This window comes from Hippopotamus amphibius, chromosome 2 (genome assembly GCF_030028045.1).
Source record: "Hippopotamus amphibius kiboko isolate mHipAmp2 chromosome 2, mHipAmp2.hap2, whole genome shotgun sequence".
Lineage (NCBI taxonomy): Eukaryota > Metazoa > Chordata > Mammalia > Artiodactyla > Hippopotamidae > Hippopotamus > Hippopotamus amphibius.
In genome coordinates, this window is record NC_080187.1 from 38,904,134 (window position 1) to 38,922,004 (window position 17,871).

General features: G+C 41.0%; 1 pseudogene; it reads left to right on the forward strand.

The window, feature by feature from the left end:
• The window catches only part of LOC130844317 (uncharacterized), a 32,672-nt pseudogene extending 31,867 nt beyond the window's left edge, over positions 1–805 (forward strand).
• Positions 806–17,871: the final 17,066 nt, after the last annotated feature.

The following is a 17,871-nucleotide window of genomic DNA, read 5'->3' on the forward strand; positions in this document are numbered from 1 at the left end:
ATGGGATCTGGTAGCTTGTTGTTGAGGCTGGAAGTTTTAGAAATTATGTTCTCAACCTTGTCCTGGCCATGCTCTGGGGTTTGTAGGCTTTCTTGGGTTTGTTTGGTGGAGAATGATTGGCTTTTCTAAATTACTAGCCCAGATTCTTATCATGTTACTTTTCACCAGGTCATTCTAGGCCATGGGAATGGCTATTTCACAGTAATAGGCTGCCATTAGATGCTTCTCAATTGGAGCTTATTTTAGAAGATGAGAAAAAAGTGAGCCTAAAAGAGACGAAGGAGGCAGCACCAAACTGACTGACTGATTAGAACCGTTCCTTATGTGCTTTTCTCTCAGATTCAGAAGTATTGCCACGTCTTACTTCAGGAGAGCAGATGGTGTTTTGCTGCTGTGTGATGTTACATGTGAGAAAAGCTTTCTTACTGTACAAGAATGGGTAGATATGATTGAGGTAAGAAGTCAAAACAGAGAAACAAAAAAGTTACCCAAGAGAGTTATAGGCTGTCTTGGAAAATGCTCTTTCTCTTCTTTGTCAAAGTGAGCTTGATTAGAAGCGCTGATCCAAGCTATCTGGAAGAACTGGGTGTGAGAGGCAGAGTTCCCAGTGGCATCTGGCAGTACCGGTCTCTTCCTCAGTAACTGGGCAGGTCCCACTCCCCAGATTAGAGCCAAAGGACACTAATTACTAAAGTGAGCTTCTGGGTAAAAAAACTTCTGGGTTTTCTTACAGATAAAAGCAGAATCCCGTTGGCAGCAAGTGAAAATTCAGGCAGCCCAAGAAGCAGCAGTTCTCACAAACTAGGGGGTGATGGGGCTGGGTGGGTGTTGTGGGGGGTGGTGTCATAGGGGCTTCCACGTGTGCTGGAAGGATAGGTGAAATGCCACCTGGATGTGAGCTTGTGCCAGGTCCACATTCCATAGCAACTCTGTCCTCAGCCTTATTCTTTCTGGCAGTGATGTGGCTGATTTACACATCCCAAAGTACCACTGAAATAACCAGGTGGTATTTTAAACATGTGTGGTAACTATCTGTGCTTTCTTTTGCTCCAATAAGATGGTGTCTTTCATCCGAGGAGCTTTCATATCCTTTGGTTTCATGGTAAATACTTTTTTGAAGTAGGAAATGACTTTGACCGCAGTTAGTGTGCTGCTGAGTTATTAATCACCATAAAGGTACAGTTCAAGCCATGGTTCGGCACACTCTCTTGGAAAAAAACAAAACAAAACTAGTGGCTAATACAAATTTTCAGATACGTCTATTATCTATAATTTTTAACAGGCTTTAAGTGCAGTGGTTGCTGTTCAGAGAACTGATTGCTGTCTGATCTCAGATTAGCGTCTAGATTCTTCAGTTGGGCCTATTTCATACCCTGTAAGTCACCAGTGTGAGTGTTCTCTTTCTAACTAAAGAAGTGATTTAAGAAATGACTGGTTATAGTAATCCCACTCCTGGGCATATACCCGGAGAAAACCATAATCCCAAAAGAAACATGTACCATAATGTTCATTGCAGCACTCTTTACAAAAGCCAGGACGTGGAAGCAACCTAAATGCCCATCAACAGATGAATGGATAAAGAAGATGTGGCACATATATACAATGGAATATTACTCAGCCATAAAAAGGAATGAAATGGAGCTATATGTAATGAGGTGGATAGACCTAGAGTCTGTCATACAGAGTGAAGTAAGCCAGAAAGAGAAAAACAAATACAGTATGCTAACTCATATATACGGAATCTAAAAAAAAAAAAAAAAAGGTACTGATGAACCCAGTGAGAGGGCAAGAATAAGGATGCAGATGCAGAGAACGGACTGGAGGACATGGGGTTGGGGGGCGGGGGGGGGGGCGAAGGGGAAGCTGGGACGAAGTGAGAGAGTAGCATAGACACATTTACACTACCAAGTGTAAAATAGATAGCTAGTGGGAAGTTGCTGTATAACAAAGGGAGGTCAACTCGATGATGGGTGATGCCTTAGAGGGCCAGAACAGGGAGGTGGGAGGGAGGGGATATGGGGATATATGTATAAATACAGCTGATTCACTTTGGTGTACCTCAAAAGCTGGTACAAGAGTGTAAAGCAATTATGTTCCAATAAAGAGCTTAAAAAAAAAAAGAGAAATGACTGGTTGAAATTGCAGTACGACTTAAACAGTGATAAACATGCATTTTGTTCAACTGAAATATCATGACTTAAAATTATTATAAATACAATGAAAGTGTGTTGATATTTATACAGTATTTTATTTCACAAAATTTCTCACATGTTGTGTTTGTCTCTGTAACATATCTGAGAAAGGAAGTAAGAAATGTAATCTTGTTCTCACTTTTTATGAGAAACCTGAGGCATAGAAAGTGTATGACACTGGTTTTTGGTTATTTAGAGGTTAGGTGTTGAAGAGGAAATTGGACCACCTGATTCAACATTGGTTGCTTCTTTGATTAAGCACCAGAGTGTGCAGCAGATTAAGAAAAAAAAAAAACTTCTGATGTTAAGAAAGGATCTCCAAGGTAGGTAGTGCTTAGACGAGAGGCGTCTGCTCAGGGTGAGAGATGACCTCCCTGGGATAGACTGGTGAGTTTGCAGAATCCGGTGAGAATGGATAATCCCAGCTCACTCATACCCACAGATATTCAAGATCTATAGCGAAACATTTTATGTTGAAACTGTTGGATTATAACTGTTGGAACTGTTCATTTTAAGACTTTGGATTATATTCAAGGAAAGGAGGCACAAAAGGCAAGGTCAGCCATTGGGTTGAAGTAGCCCTTAGGGACCAGCTGTGGCCTGTACCAGGGGCTCCACTGCCATAATTTCCTAAATAAGGACCTACACATAAGTGACCTTTTTTAGCTATTCGTATTACCTTTCATATGGTCTAAAAAGGAAGAAAAAACTGTATTCAAGGTGAATTCTTGAATTACTTATGGAGAAAAAATTAGAGGCCACTTGGCATTTGACTTTCACTTATCACATGAGCCTTTGCCATGGGTTACTTACCTTTTCTAATTTGAGGAAACTGTATTGGGATGATTTATATGGCCACCCTAAATATGGATAGAAACTAATGGTGGGATCGTTGGGATAAGCCAGAGGATTGAGAAGCAATAGAATGTCAGCGGTGAATGGACCCTCTCATTAATAATTAATACACTTCGATTGAAAACCACTGGGTTACAAAATCTTATAATAAAATGAAGACCATTTACTTATCTGTCGTGAATAATTTATTGTTTGAATACTTACGTGAGATCTCTTTTACACATTCAAAGATGTTTTTGGAGTACCTGTTTTGTGAGTGTACTGGGCTAGTGCTTGCAGTATACCATTAATAAAACACAGAGCCCTACCCTTATGGAACTTGTGCTCCAGTGGGGGAGACATAACACGCAAGAAACTTAAATAAAATAAACAGAATGATAGATAGAAAGTGATAAATGTTATGCAGACAACAAGAGGGCAGGGTAACGGGTCTTACCATGAGGCAGTGGACTGCAGGTAGTGTGGTCAGGTAGCCACACCAGAAGGTGATATTTGAGTCAGGACATGAAGCAGGTGCTGGTATATTTCTCTATGACTTTAGGAAGTCATTTAGACTCGCACACTCTTGGCTTACTTAAGCGATTATTTGATTCATGGCTTCCATAGGATGCCCCCTTGGATCCTGAGCAGTTCCCCTCTGAATGCAATTAACACCTTAATGGCTGGGGCGTCCAGTTTTAGGGAGGGCCTTTCATTTCCTTCTCCCTTTCGCTTTTATTTCACTGTGGTGTGTTCAGTTGGAGGAAAATGGTGTGAAGAGAAAGGAAGTCCAATGTATTTGGACTTGAGGCTCATTTCTTTTCTTTTTAAAAAATTTTTATTTATTTATTTATTTATTCATTTATTTTATTGGCTGTGTTGGGTCTTCGTTGCTGCACATGGGCTTTCTCTAGTTGCGGCAAGTGGGGGCTACTCTTCATTGTGGTGCGCAGGCTTCTCATTGCGGTGGCCTCTCATGTTGCAGAGCAGGGGCTCTAGGTGCGTGGGCTGCAGTAGTTGCAGCACATGGGCTCAGTAGTTGTGGCTCATGGGCTTAGTTGCTCCGCAGTATGTGGTATCTTCCTGGGGCAGGGATCGAACCCATGTCCCCTACATTGGCAGGCGGATTCTTACCCAGTGCGCCACCTAGGAAGTCCGAGGCTCATTTCTTGATGCTGTATCAGGTGTGGCACCAAAGTGGATGAGCACCTGGATGTCTATAGGCACCGCAAAGAGTCCGTCCCCATGTCTCAGTCAGGACTGCTGCCTCTCTTGTTCAGGAACCAGAAACCTGTTTCTCTAGTTAGGTTGTTTTCTGTTCTCATCCCTCCTGCTGAGGGTGGAATGTGCCCTTACTGAGCCCTTCATTTTACAGATAGGGAAACTGAGGCGGAAACGGGAAGGGACTTGCCTGATTTCACGCAGCCAGTGAGCGGCCAGGTGGTGGGAGGGGTGGGGTCCCAAGCTTACCTCTGCCTCTCACGTCTTCTGCTGTGCCAGCCAGCTCCTCTGTGAGTGCCGGGGGCCATGCGACAGAGGGCTGTGCTGATTTGGGAGCGTTATCCTGAGAGTCTGTTTCTTTAAGTGATCGCTCATCAACTCCTCACAGGAAAAACGTTGACCCTTGTATTGGGGCCCTTGTATTTTGCTTTTGTTATAAGTCAGACAGCAAGTGTGGAACTTGCAAATTCCATTTTTTGTCCCATTACCTCTGAGGGAATTCTTGTGTGTTTTGTACCTGGGGTAATGAAGTTGACTTGTAATCACTACTGGAGTGAAAGCTGTAGAAAATTATGTGGGCACCACAGCCAAATAGAAAGCTGTGGTCATGCCTCTTGAGTTTGTGTTGGTTTGTACAGTGGCAAGGGTGCTGGAGTCAGTTTGGACCCTGGCTATGGCCCAAACTGACTCCTGTGCCTTGCCCTCGTGCAGTTCACTGTCTGGGGCAGACAGAGATTAAACTCATGTAATTCACGCATTCCCCCTAGAGATTTCATAATTCCTGGCTGCATGCCGGTTGATTCCCTCCCCATGATTCTCAGATTTCCCAAGGTTTGCTTACTTATTATGCATCTCTTGACCTCCACCCTCCTGCATCCTCAAAGGCAGTCTCTACTTCAGTTGGTGACATCTTAGCTGTGAAACTTAGCAGCAGCACTACCTATTTCTACTAGACATACATTCATTGTGGTTTTTTTTAAAGCTTTTCTATGGATTTGGGGGCTCATGGGTAAAGGTTTCATGATAGTCTTCCCCGGTGTTTAGTTCTTCCCTTTCTTCCTGCTCCAGAGCAGCCATCACATCCTCCCCGTATCCCACACAGGACTCGGGAGCCCACACCCAGCCCTACAGCACACACAGTTCTCCTTTCCTAAGGGAGATTGTCTCCAGCTTGTTAGACAAAGACACATAAAAAATAACTTCATCAGTTACAGTCGTGGCAAGTGCTATGCTGGGAAAATACATATGTCAAGAGGCTTTGTAATAGGAAAACCTAATATCTAATAGTGTTAGGGTTAGGGTTTTCAGAGTTAGAAAACACTTAACTTCAGGGTAGGGTTTCAGAGTTAGAAAAACGCCTAACTTCAAGGTAGGATTACCTAAAAAATTTAGAAGGTAGGTAGAAGTCAGTCTGGTGAAGGGGGTTAGTGGGACAGGGGATAACTTAGTGGTGGCAATGATAGATGCACAGGTCCTGAAGGGGGAGGGAATTTGGAGCATTGGGGAAACAGAGGGACAGCCAGGGTAACTTGAGCATTGTGAGTGAGGGAGAGTGGTGGCAGGTAACCCTGGGAGGTTGGCTGGAACCACATACATGCTAGGCCTTGTTGGCCTGGTAAGCATTTCAGTATTACCTGAGAGGGATGGGGGAAGCATGAAAGGATTTGAAGCAGGAGAGTGGTGTGATCAGCGATCATTTGCATAACTACTGGGGGGTTGAAAAATAGAGACTAGAAAATGTTCATTGGTTTTAGTGACAGAGAAGCTGCTGCATCTTGATAGAAAAAGATGATAGGGTGATGGGGGACATATGTTAGCTTCTGGCCAAAAAGAGATATACTTTAGATGGACATTTAATTCCTGAGTAGTTACTGTAAGCTATCATTTTTCTCTCTCAAATTATTTGATAGAGAACACTTGGTAGCGTGTGTGACTTTTGGAAATAAGAACCTTAAAACATGAAATTTTGTATTATGGATTTTTTGTTTTTGTTTTTTGGATGCAAAATAAAAGACGCCCTGTTCCTGGAATAACTAGGCTCAAACCTGTTTTTTTTAAAGTATTGAAACTTTGAATCCAATTTCTTAGCTATTAGTTTTAGTATACTCTACAGGGAAATATTTTTATTTTATTTTATTGGTTTTAAAAGCTAACATTCCAGGAAACCTAATTAAAGCCTTCATTTAGTGGTGTATATATATTTTTTACAGACCTATGGGGCATTATTTTGTAAAAGAAGCGCCAAAGGTGGTTCGAATATAGTGGAAGCTATTCTCCATCTTTCTCGGTAAAGTTTGGCCTTATATTTGGAAAACTGGATGCAGGACTGAATTTTGAATTTTCACTTAGCTGTTGCATGTGCCAAATTTCTTGACCATAACATGAATCTATATTGGGAAACACTGTCTTGTCTTTCAGTAGTGGTTGGGGAAACAATTAAACATAGTTATTATAAAAACTGGTAATGCTGCTTGTTCACTGTGAACTTTGGCAAAATACCTTTACTGCCAAACAAAGCAGGTGCATCTGACGTGTCGTTGACATTTCTGCAAAATGTCACCACAAAGCTAACAGTTAACGTGTGAATCACTTCCAGGAACCAGATTTTAAACACAGGAGACTATTATGAATATAACTATCTATTATGACATTTTCTAAGCTAAAGAGAAAAAAAACTCAACAAAGCAAATTGTATATCATGCCAGTTGGAAGCACTTTGTTTAAATTATTACCCAGGCAATTATTAAGCTAAGGCAATGGTGCTAATGATAAATAACATTTGGGGATGTGGATTAGAATGAAGATTGCTTCATTGAAGAACTCAGGTTTAACTGTATTTAAATCCTTGCAGTATTCTTAGGAAATAACAATATTTTCTGTTAGATTTATTTCTTCTGTCTAGTTTTCTGCCACAGATGTAAAGATGATTTTTTGCTAGTCTAAAGGGATTAAATATCCAAAAAAAAAAAAAGAAAGAAAAAATAAAATTGTGCATTAACAAAATCCAGGGCATTGATCTTTCATTGCTGACAAAGCAGAAACATACCTTTAGGCATGTAGTTCTTCTCCTGATTGTTTGTGAGGTTCTGGTTTTATAAGAATCTTGACTTTCATACAACAAGGGACCAGGTGCTACCTTAGCCTCAGGCAGGGGCTGCCGCATTGCTGCCCTGGACCAGCAGGAAAGGATGCTGCAGGTTAGGCCATCTGCATGGCTCTTAGCTTCTGCCCAGCACGTTGGAGAAGTGTTGTGTCAGGAGGCTCAAAATCGGATCTTAAATCTACCCTGAACAGCTGTAGACTCTTGACTAAAGTCCCTGTCTTTCTTTAGGCGTCTCTAACCTGCACAGTGAGGGAGGGGGCTGAAGAAAATGATCCCTAAAGCTCTTTCTAGTCCTGACAGTCTGTGAGTCTATATTTAACCACCTGGACTCCACTGAATAACATAATCACTATTTAACACTGAATTGTCTTGTGGGGCCATATTACAGTGAAATGACTCCAGATTGCCGTGGCCACACCAAGATTGCGGAATTGATTCTCTTTATAATATTATAAAGATAGGAGAGCTGGAAGCCACTTGTGCCCTTCCCGCATGTGCTCCTGCCAGCGTGTTGGGTCAGCCCGGCAGCCACCCTGTTTACAGTGTCGCTTCCATCCAGGTCTGTGTGTTTCTTTGGGAACACAAAACACCTGTGTGCAGAAGCGTTTTGATAATCAGTTCACTTCTTGTGAGCCACTTATCAAGGAGTTTTTAAATTGTTGTTATTGCATTATGGCCTGGCTTGAGGCCTGTAAGTTATTGTTAACGATGTGTTAAATATGAAAATTAGAAATGAACATGTCAAGACTAATTTGCTTTGTACTGTGCCATCAGATTTGCTGGTCCAAGTACCCAAGTCTTAAATGAAAACAGTATAGTTTCCACAGGTAAAATTACCATGTAAAAAAGTTTTACAGCCTTTAGAATGTGATGTATAATGCAAAACATGTAAGTTCTTGATTTAGATCTCATAAGATACTTCCCGGCATGGTCCCTTTCATACCATGTCATGTCATAAAACTTCAACTAGAAGAGTTTATGAATCTGCACTGTCTGAAACAGAATTCTTTTTTGAAGGGAGGCCATAAATATTTAGTTAACAACCTGAACTCCTTTGCTTTTTCTTGGAAAACCTCTCAATCTGAGGAAAGGTTTCTCCTAGAAATGCAGTTTCCCTGCAGGGCTGATAGGACATTCATCTCAACCACTGTCCATTGGTAAATACATTCACCGTCTCTAGAGCCACAGGCTTTAAACATTTTGCAACAGATTCAAGTTCAATAGGTATTAAATTGATCAATGTCTTGAAATTTGAGAAAAACACAGAAAGTTCAGGCTGATGTAACAGCGCCATTGCTGAACCCACTGGGTGTAAACCTGTCCATAAGATTGAATCATTTAAAATGCAGTTGCTAAGCATATGGTAGTTTTTTGTGAGGTAATTTAATTTTCCCAGCCTTAAACCTGTTTGAAATGTATGAAATTATATCTTCCTGATGTCCTCAAAGTGGGATGTGCCTACATTTTTGGTAGATTAAAGAAACAAGGCCAGTTGAACAGTATGGGTGCCTATTTTTTTTCCCTTAATATTCGCTTTCAGGTTCAGTAATGTCTGCATTATTACACATGCTCAGCATCAAATCCCTGTAGGGTTATCAGGGTATGTAAGATAGACTTTACAATTTAATATTAGAGAAAAAAAGAAAACAAAATATATGACCAGGCAGCCATATGATATGTAGCTAATAGAGGCTGTTGGACATCTCAGAAGGGAGCGATGTGAGTTGTCTTGTGAGGGTGCGGTGATACTATACCCATTGTACAGGTAAGAAAATTGGGAAGTAGAATGCTTAATCAGCTTTCTGAAAGTGACACAGCCACTAAATGGCAAAATTGGTACATTTCACTACTCTGAATCTCTGGCTTCCCTTTCAAATGTTGGTAATCTCAGAATTCTATTCTGCATGCTTTCCTCTTTCTCTCTCTGCCTAATGTCTTCCACCCTCATGGTTTCTAGAACTATGTCTAGCTGATGGCTTCCAATGTCTGTATTTTTAATCCCCATCTTTTAAAAAAATTCCATGACCATATTCCCACCCGCTTACAAATGGAAATTCCGTAGGCATGACTGCCCCAACATGTCCAAATTCTAACGTGTTAATTTTTCTTTAAAATTGTTTCTCATTCTACATTCCCTTTCTCAGGAAACTACCAGTCAGAATCAGTCTTGACTCCTTCCTCTCTTTCATCATCATCTACCTCTAGTGGGTTCTGGGTCCCTATTGACTAGGTGACCTCTCTGTAATCTTTCTTGAATTGATCTGTTCTCTCCCTCTCTCTCCCTCTCTCCCTCCCTCCCTCTCCCCCCCCCCCCCCCCCCCCGTGTTTTGCTTCAGGTCTCAGAATTTCCTACCCCAGTTACTGCAGGAAGCCCCTCAGTTTCTGCCTCAGAGTTCCTCCAGCATCAGTTCATCCTCCACCCTGTACTCAGGGTGATCTTTATAAATAAAAATCCAATTAATTCTTTCTTGCACCCCCACATCGGTGTCCAGCATAGAGTCCAAGCTCCTTAGCAAGTGGCTAATAGTCTCTCAGAGCCCCACCTCACCTACCTTTGTTTGCATCTCTTATCTTGCTTCCCAAATAAATGATAAACTATCCACACAGTAAACTTTGCTTCCAGTTGTGGCCAAGTTCTTGTATGCCTCTTTGCTTCATGCATGCTGTTTCCTGCGCCTGGAATCTCCCTTCCTTTTTAAGTGAAGGTGAATTCCTATCCCATCAAGAGGTCGCTCCACTGTCAAATCTCCATGAAGCTCCATCTCCACAAAGCCTGCGCTCCCCTCGCCCCAGCATGGCTCTGGTGCCCTTTGTGTTCCTGCGAATGCTGTGTTTGTGTGTTAGCAGCTCTCTCGGGACATGGCAACGAATTATTTAGAAGACATCTGTCTCTCTCTCAAAGCTCACCAGTTGAGGATCCCAGAGCTTGGCATAAATCAGACATTTGTTGAATGACCAAATGGTTGAGATTTTGCCTTTGGAAGTTGTATTAGTTTTTCTGTCGTCACTGTAACAGTTCCCACTAGTTAGTGGTTTAAGCAATAAAAATGTATTATCTTACAGTTCTGGAGGTTAGAAGTCTGAATTGAGTCTTATAGGGTTTATGGGTTGAACTGTGTGTCTTCCTTCTTTTCCTGAGTCTTTGATTCCTTATCTGTGAAGTGAGGACAGCGATGCTCACCTGTCAGGATTTTGTGTGAGCGTGTGTGTGTGTGTGTGTGTGTGTGTGTGTGTTGTGTATATTAAGGAATATGTGAAAACATGTAGCATAGCATTTATTAACTGGCCTTTGGCAAGAACTAGTTTCCCTTTTTTCCCTACTCACAGTGCAGTGGTTTTCAAAAGTTGGCACATATCAGCTCCTTCTGGGGCTGTGCTGGCCAGTTTGGTGGCCCCTAGCTGCCTGAAGTATGGCTGACCCAAGCTGAGATGTGCTGGATGTACTAAATAAATATTGGGTTTTGAAGACTATAAACATTGTAAAATGCCTCATTAATATTTTTATTGGCAACATGCTATAATAATATTTTTGCAATACTGAGTTAAAATGTATTAATGAAATTAATTTCACTTATTTCTCTTTACAGTTTTTAATGTGGCTGCTAAAAAGTTTTAAATTGCATATGTGGATTACATTCTATTTCTATTGAACAGTGTCCCTGTGCTGGGAATATGCCAATTTCCAGGATCTACTACTCTGTAACAAATCACACAAAGCATAAGTGCCTAGAACAGCACCATTTTTTATTTTTTGAAATTACTGGAATTGACTGGATCTCCGGGAGGGTTCAGCTCCTCTCCCTTGGGTGTCTCATGCATTTGCAGTCAGATGGACATGGGCTATGGTGTGGTCTGCACGTCTGCCCCCAGGATGCTCCTCCCTGTGGATCTCAGCCCCTGGGACCTCTCTGCTGAGCTCTCTCCGGTTAAGAACACTGGGCTGTTTAAATCACAGCTCAGAGCAGCCAGGCCTGATTAATACCTGGCTTGAAAGTCTCAGCCCACCATTTCCTCACTATTCTACTGGTCTGAGCCGTCACAGAGCCGGTCCTGACCACAGGGGAGCCACATAAGCTTCACCACTTAATGGGAGAACATCAGACACCGACAGGGAGGTGGAATTCTTTGGGACCATCTTGGGGATGAGCTGTCACACTCTCCTCACCCACAGAGATTGCCTTTCAGCTTGTCTAAGGGTGTATTTCCTAAGCATCCCCAGGGGTAGGAGACTTCCCTAGGGAGCTTTCATAAGATCATGGCAATGTTTGGTCCAGTGTTACCTCTAGAACTTAAACAAACAAATACCATATATTAACACATATATGTGGACTGTAGAAAAATGGTACAAATCAACCGGTTTGCAAGGCGGAAATAGAGACACAGATGTAGAGAACAAACATATGAACACCAAGTGGGGAAAGTGGAGGGGGGGGGAATGAATTGGGAGATTGGGATACCAAATTGTACGCTCTAAATATATGCAGTTTATTGTATGTTAACTGTATCTCAATAAAAGTTCCACAAAAAAAAAAAAATAGAAGTTAATTCTAAAAGAAATTTAGGAAGAGGCAAAAGGAAGACTGTTTTCCCCTGGATTTTAACCGTCTGTTGTTATCTCCATGATCACATGTAGTTACAGAATGGTTATAAAGTCATCATCGCTTTTGCTCATGGTAAGCATTCACCGGGGACAGGAGCCGGGTTCCAGAGCCCTAAGGGGTGAGCTGTGCATGTGGCAGGCTGAACCGTGCGAAACGATAGGAGAGAACAGGAGGAGTCTGTGTGTGCATGGGAGGGTGTGTGCCTGTGTGGCACACGTGTGTATGCACCTGTGCACGTGTCTCCGTGTGCATGCATGTGTGGCCTGGTGCTCAGGATGCAGGTGCTGGAGCCCTCCTGGGTGGCTGGAATCCCAGCTGTGCCACTTCTCCAGCTGTGTGGCCTGAGGGGCATTTCTTAACTTTTTTTTTTTTGCCTTCGTTTCCTCACAGATAAAATGAGGCACAACAAATACATAATTGTTGTGAGAATTACATAAGTCAACACCTACAAAGCATTTAGAACACTGTCTGGATGGCGCATAGCAAGTGCTCAGTAGTGCTGTTTTATTTCTATAGAGCTGTTTACAGTTCAGTTTTATACCTTAGTAATCTCTTTTTCTCTCTCTGTCTGTGTGTTTCTCTCTCTTTCTCTCTCCAAGGAAGTGAAAAAAAAGAACTGATGAGGATGACAGCAAATCCGTTACCAATCTGAGTGGGACCAGTTCCAGAAAGTCAACGCAGGTGAAGAATTGTTGCAGTGGTTAAATCCCAAACATCCTTGGCCCATGACAGCTTCTTTTCCAGAGTACTGAATGGGTGACTTGTTCGCTTCTTGTTCACATAGAATGGTGGTGCATCCTATGGACTCTGTCACGTGGAGAGTTACAGTGTGTGGAATCTGAGCCGTGCTCTGGGGTCCCTTCCAGAACCTCAGCTCTTTTTTTGCTATGTTTCAACGAGTGATTTGGGCCCCCTGGTTAAATATACCTATCTTGTCCTTACGAAGTCTTACCAGATAACGTTTTAATTTTTTTAAATTAATTAGTTAATTGATTTTTAATTTTTTGGTTGCATTGGGTTTTCTTTGCTGCATGGGGGCTTTCTCTAGTTGCAGCGAGTGGGGGCTACTCCTCGTTTTGTGGTGTGCATGCCTCTCTTTGTGGTGGCTTCTCTTGTTTCAGAGCATGGGCTCTAGGTGCATGGGCTTCAGTAGTTGTGGAACGCAGGCTCAGTAGTTGTGGTGCATGGGCTTAGTTGCTCCATGGCATATGGGACCTTCCCAGGCGAGGGATTGAACCCATCTCTCCTGCATCGGCAGGCAGATTCTTAACTACTGTGCCACCAGGGAAGTCCCTAGATGTTTTTAAAGTGGTAAAAAAAAAAAAAATCACATGCTCAGATCAAAGCTATAGAAGAAATTCACTGACATAATTAGATTCATATGGTAGCTGACTTTGTAGATAACCTATAACATTTACTTCCAATATTCAATACTAGAAAACTAGGAAAAGGGGGTTACCATTCTAGCTGTGCTGTAAACTAGCCTTGTGGTCTTGGACATGTCACCAGCCCTCATTAGATCTGTTTCCTTGTCTGTAAACAAGCAGCTTTGCCTTACATACTGGGCCCTCTTAGCTCTGTAAGCTCTTTAAGCAGTGGGAAGGAGAGTGTGGTGGCCAACAGTTAATAAGGACTCTGGTCATTCATGCTTTTTAAATATTGGAGTATTGATTCTTCTCACTTCTTATACAAGAACAGAATTTAATTGAGGAAAAAAATGGTAATGTTTTAAGCTTCAGTAGAGACAGAAAAATCTATTTTTTTATGTATAAAGAAAGAAAACATTTTTTGCAACAGAAATAGTTCATGTATAGAAGAGGGTATTTTATAATCTCTGAATACTTATAAAGTCCATGGTTTGAATTCAGTGTTAAAAATTCTAATGAAAACATATAAAGCCACATGCTACTGAAAACGTGTAGGAAAGTTGTCACATTTCACTTAAAACAAACAAACCAACAAACCAGCAAGCCACTGCCAGGGGCTGGTGAAGGAAGGAACTGAGAGTGACTTCTAATGGATGTGTGGTTTCTTTGGGGGGTGATGAGAATGTTCTGGAATTGTATTGTGGTAATGTCGCACAACTTTGTGAATATACTAAACCCCACTAAATTGTGTATTTTAAATGGTGAATTTTATGGTATGTGAATTATATCTCATTAAAAAAATATGCTAGTACTTAGAACAGTTTAACATTTTGCCAGATGAAAATATGCATGCTGGAACCTCCCTGTGGTTTAAAAGCATAATCTCAAATGTAATGCAAACCCCTCACTCCCTGGCTGCCAGCATCCGCTTTCTTAAATAATGAACAGTGAAAGAAATGTCATGTATGGTTTTGGAAAAATCATCTCTCTTGAAGCGGAATTGTGGTTAGGGGACAGGTAAGTCAGAGTCCTTTGTCCGAGGTGACTAGTGACTTACTCTCACCCACGGCCTAGTGGGTCTTGCCTTCCTAGAAGCTGTGCTGTCTGCCAGACTTCCCCACTGAAATATCTTCAAGAGCAAAAATAAGTCAACACCTGACCCCAGGGAGGGTCAGCGATGCCTGGTTGTTAGGTTTTGGTTTTGATTTTCAGTGGCCTGCATCAAGTTATTCCCAACCAGAGACTTGAACTTATCTTGGTTGATAGGGCTAGGCCCCAAGTAGCTTGCTGAAAAAACAGAAATAATAGCTCTTATTTATTGTACTACATCATGTAAAATCATCCCTTTTTGTTGAGTTAAAACAATTCCATGTAGCAGTTTTTCTCCTGTTTATGATTTTTATGATCAGACCTTAAATTCCCCAAGCTTTATTATTATTATTTTTAATAAATGTTGACCAGATATGTTACACACATAGATTATAAATAGCTACAATGTCATTTAGATTTTCAGAGCATGCCTTCTCTCTACCAACAAGATCTAGTTTTTTGTTTGTGTTTTACTGGAAAGTTGGTCTGTCCTCAGCAACTCTCCCATGGATTCCTGTTTCCTGTTTTTTTGTCCCAGAAAAAAAAAGTTTACCTTTTTGACCAAAAAGAATGCCTTGCTGGTGGGAAATGTCAAACTGAACCGGGGAGGGAATGGTGGTTATTTTTGTGCCGTGGTCAGACAAAATTCTGCCACTGCCGTTTGCCTAGGTGGCACCTACGGAGCCCAGGTTAGAATGGACGAACACCTATGTATTGACACATGGTACTCATGTTTAGGTGTTTGGTGCAATTGCACAAAACTGTGTTAGTATACATGTTATTGTGTTGTCTTTTTTCCCCCAAAGTGTCTGTATTTGTCTTAACAATCTGTATATGAGTGTAGTTTTGATATAGAAGTATCATCGTGGTCTTTGCTTCTGGGTTTTATAACCAGTGTACCCAAATAAATTAGATTATATGGGTGCCCCTGACAGACAAAGCCATCATGTTTAGCTCTTTGAACCTAGATAAATATTTTTGCAACAAAATCCATATTAGAGACTTAAAGCTCTGGTTGGCAATCTTATTTAAAGAAAAGCTACTTACATCTCTTTCCATTGCCTTGCTAGGAAATCAAGATTATTACCAACATTTGATTTCATGAAGGTGTTCTCAAACTTAAAGAATATTTCTGGTAAGAAAAAAAATACCTAATGTTTTTAACTTAGACTTAATTTGATACATTTGCATAGTTCTGTACAAGTAACTCATCTTGGCTCAATTTTTCCTTTGAGAGCTTTTAAAATCACAATTATACTACATTCTTTTTTATGTATCCTGACACATTGGATAATATTTTAGTTTCGTCATGGAAAAGAACGTTGGTTATGGAGACATTTTTCACTGTTAACTTTAGCCTCATGCATTTTCATAATTTATTTTTTCCACTTGCTGCTTTATATGACATATGTGACATTTGATTATTTAATACGAAATGTGATTTGCATAAAGCCAAACTGCACAACCCTCTTGCTGAAGATAAAATCAAGGTTAAAGATAAAGATTTATTTTCATATTTGTACAGTGAATGGCTTCAGAGTGATGGTTTTTGTGGGCTTTTATTGTATATGTGTGTAAGAAATTTCATATGTATATATTAAGTAGGCCTCTGAGTGCTGAATAATTATTTTATGATTTTGATTTACATGGTTTACATTTTCATAGTATCAGCTATATTTCGTTTATACTGTTTATTTCTCTTCAAACCATTAATAATTATCCCATAAAGTATAATTTTTATAGCAATGCAAATATCTAAGGAACTACAAATATTTTCTGCATTGTAAATTCAATAAAGCGTGCTTTCTTTGGCCTTCTGGGTGTTGCCTTCAGCTTTGCTGCAGGCATCCCTGAAGTAGTTTTAGTTCTAGGATGTGCCTGTCTTGGCCAGTTGACCAGCTTGGGGTGTTATGGCCAGGAATAGTGAGGCTTTCATAGAGAAATTTCAGGACATGCTCTGACCATCCTCGTGACCTCAGGGATTAGATCCTTTCTCTGATGCCCCCCACCCCCCAATCTGGCTAACTCCTGCTCGTCCTTCTGCTTTAGCTTAAACATCACTTCTTTCAGGAAGTTTCCCCTCTCGACCCCAAACTAGGATGAGGCTGTCTGCTCTCACTTGTGTAGCACCCTTTTCTGACTGGTCACCATCCTCATTGCCCTCATATTTGTTCACCTAGACATATGCCCTGAGCTTGAATCCCTGTTGTCTGCCGCTGCTTCCCCTCTGCTGTATATAGTGCTTCAAAGAATTAATTATTTAGGGCAGGATTTGCAGAATTTCTGCAGGCACATACACAGAGACACACACATACACAATGGTCAAGGATGGTATAAATAAGAGGCAGCATGTGTTAGTGGCCACCGGTCTGAGCTCTGCAGCCAGCCTGCCTGATTTGAGCCTGGCCTCATGTATCTACTAGTAGGTAACTGTGAGCAAGGGGTGTAACCTCTGTGTACCCCAGCTTCTTCATTGGTAAAATAGGAGTGATAACAATACCTTTCTCATGGAGTTGTTATGAGGACTAAACTAGTTAATGTATGGAAAGGGCTTGGATAGTACCTGACACTTTGATAACTCAATTTATGAAGTACCATTGATTGCATTGGTCTTGTTCAGGACCCTGGGTACTACCATCAGTGTGTGACAGAATGTCGGAAATTTACCAGATTACCTGGGGATGGGGCATCGTAGAGGATTCAGTTTGACATAAGTTCATTGACCCCCCCAGATTTCTTGGCATTTTGATGAACACATAGTTGGGGTATCACATAGGATAGAATATTGTGTAGAGTGGATTAAAAGAGAAGGAATCACAGAGATAAATGAGGGCCTGAAAAGTTAGAATGGAAATTCATGAACGGAGTCATTATAAGTGTAGGATCTCCATTTAGTAAGGGCCGATTAGATGAAGCAGTTTAAGGGATTAAGAAAATAACAGAGCTCTGACTGGGATTTTTGAATCTAAATGATAGTAAAAGTGGTGATGGCTATTTCTAATGGAATGGAAACTAACCTTTATGTTTATACTAGGACAAGTAGCCTGTCGACCAGGATCTCCAGTGAATATATGCAAAAATCCGCAAGATGGGAATGAATCCCCAGCAAAGCATATTGTTTTGCAAGCCTTAAAATAAAAATAACATCTTTTCTTTCCAGATCTAGACATTGATATATCCTCATAGCTGAAAATGGAAGATAGGCACAAATGCTTCAACTTGAAATTAAAGGGTAAGATAAATTTTCAAGTGCAAAATTCAAGGAATAATTACCCAGTTAAAAAAAAAAATTTTTTTCTGCATCTGTGTATCAGGTTTTTTTTGTGAATTTATACTTGTTAAATTTCCACAGAGTGGGAATTTAGTTGTAAGGCCCTTTAACTTGTGACCTCACAGGCTGGCAGTGCACAAACCACATTTCATGGCATTTGATATGCACTGTTGTAGAGTCCTACACTGTTCTT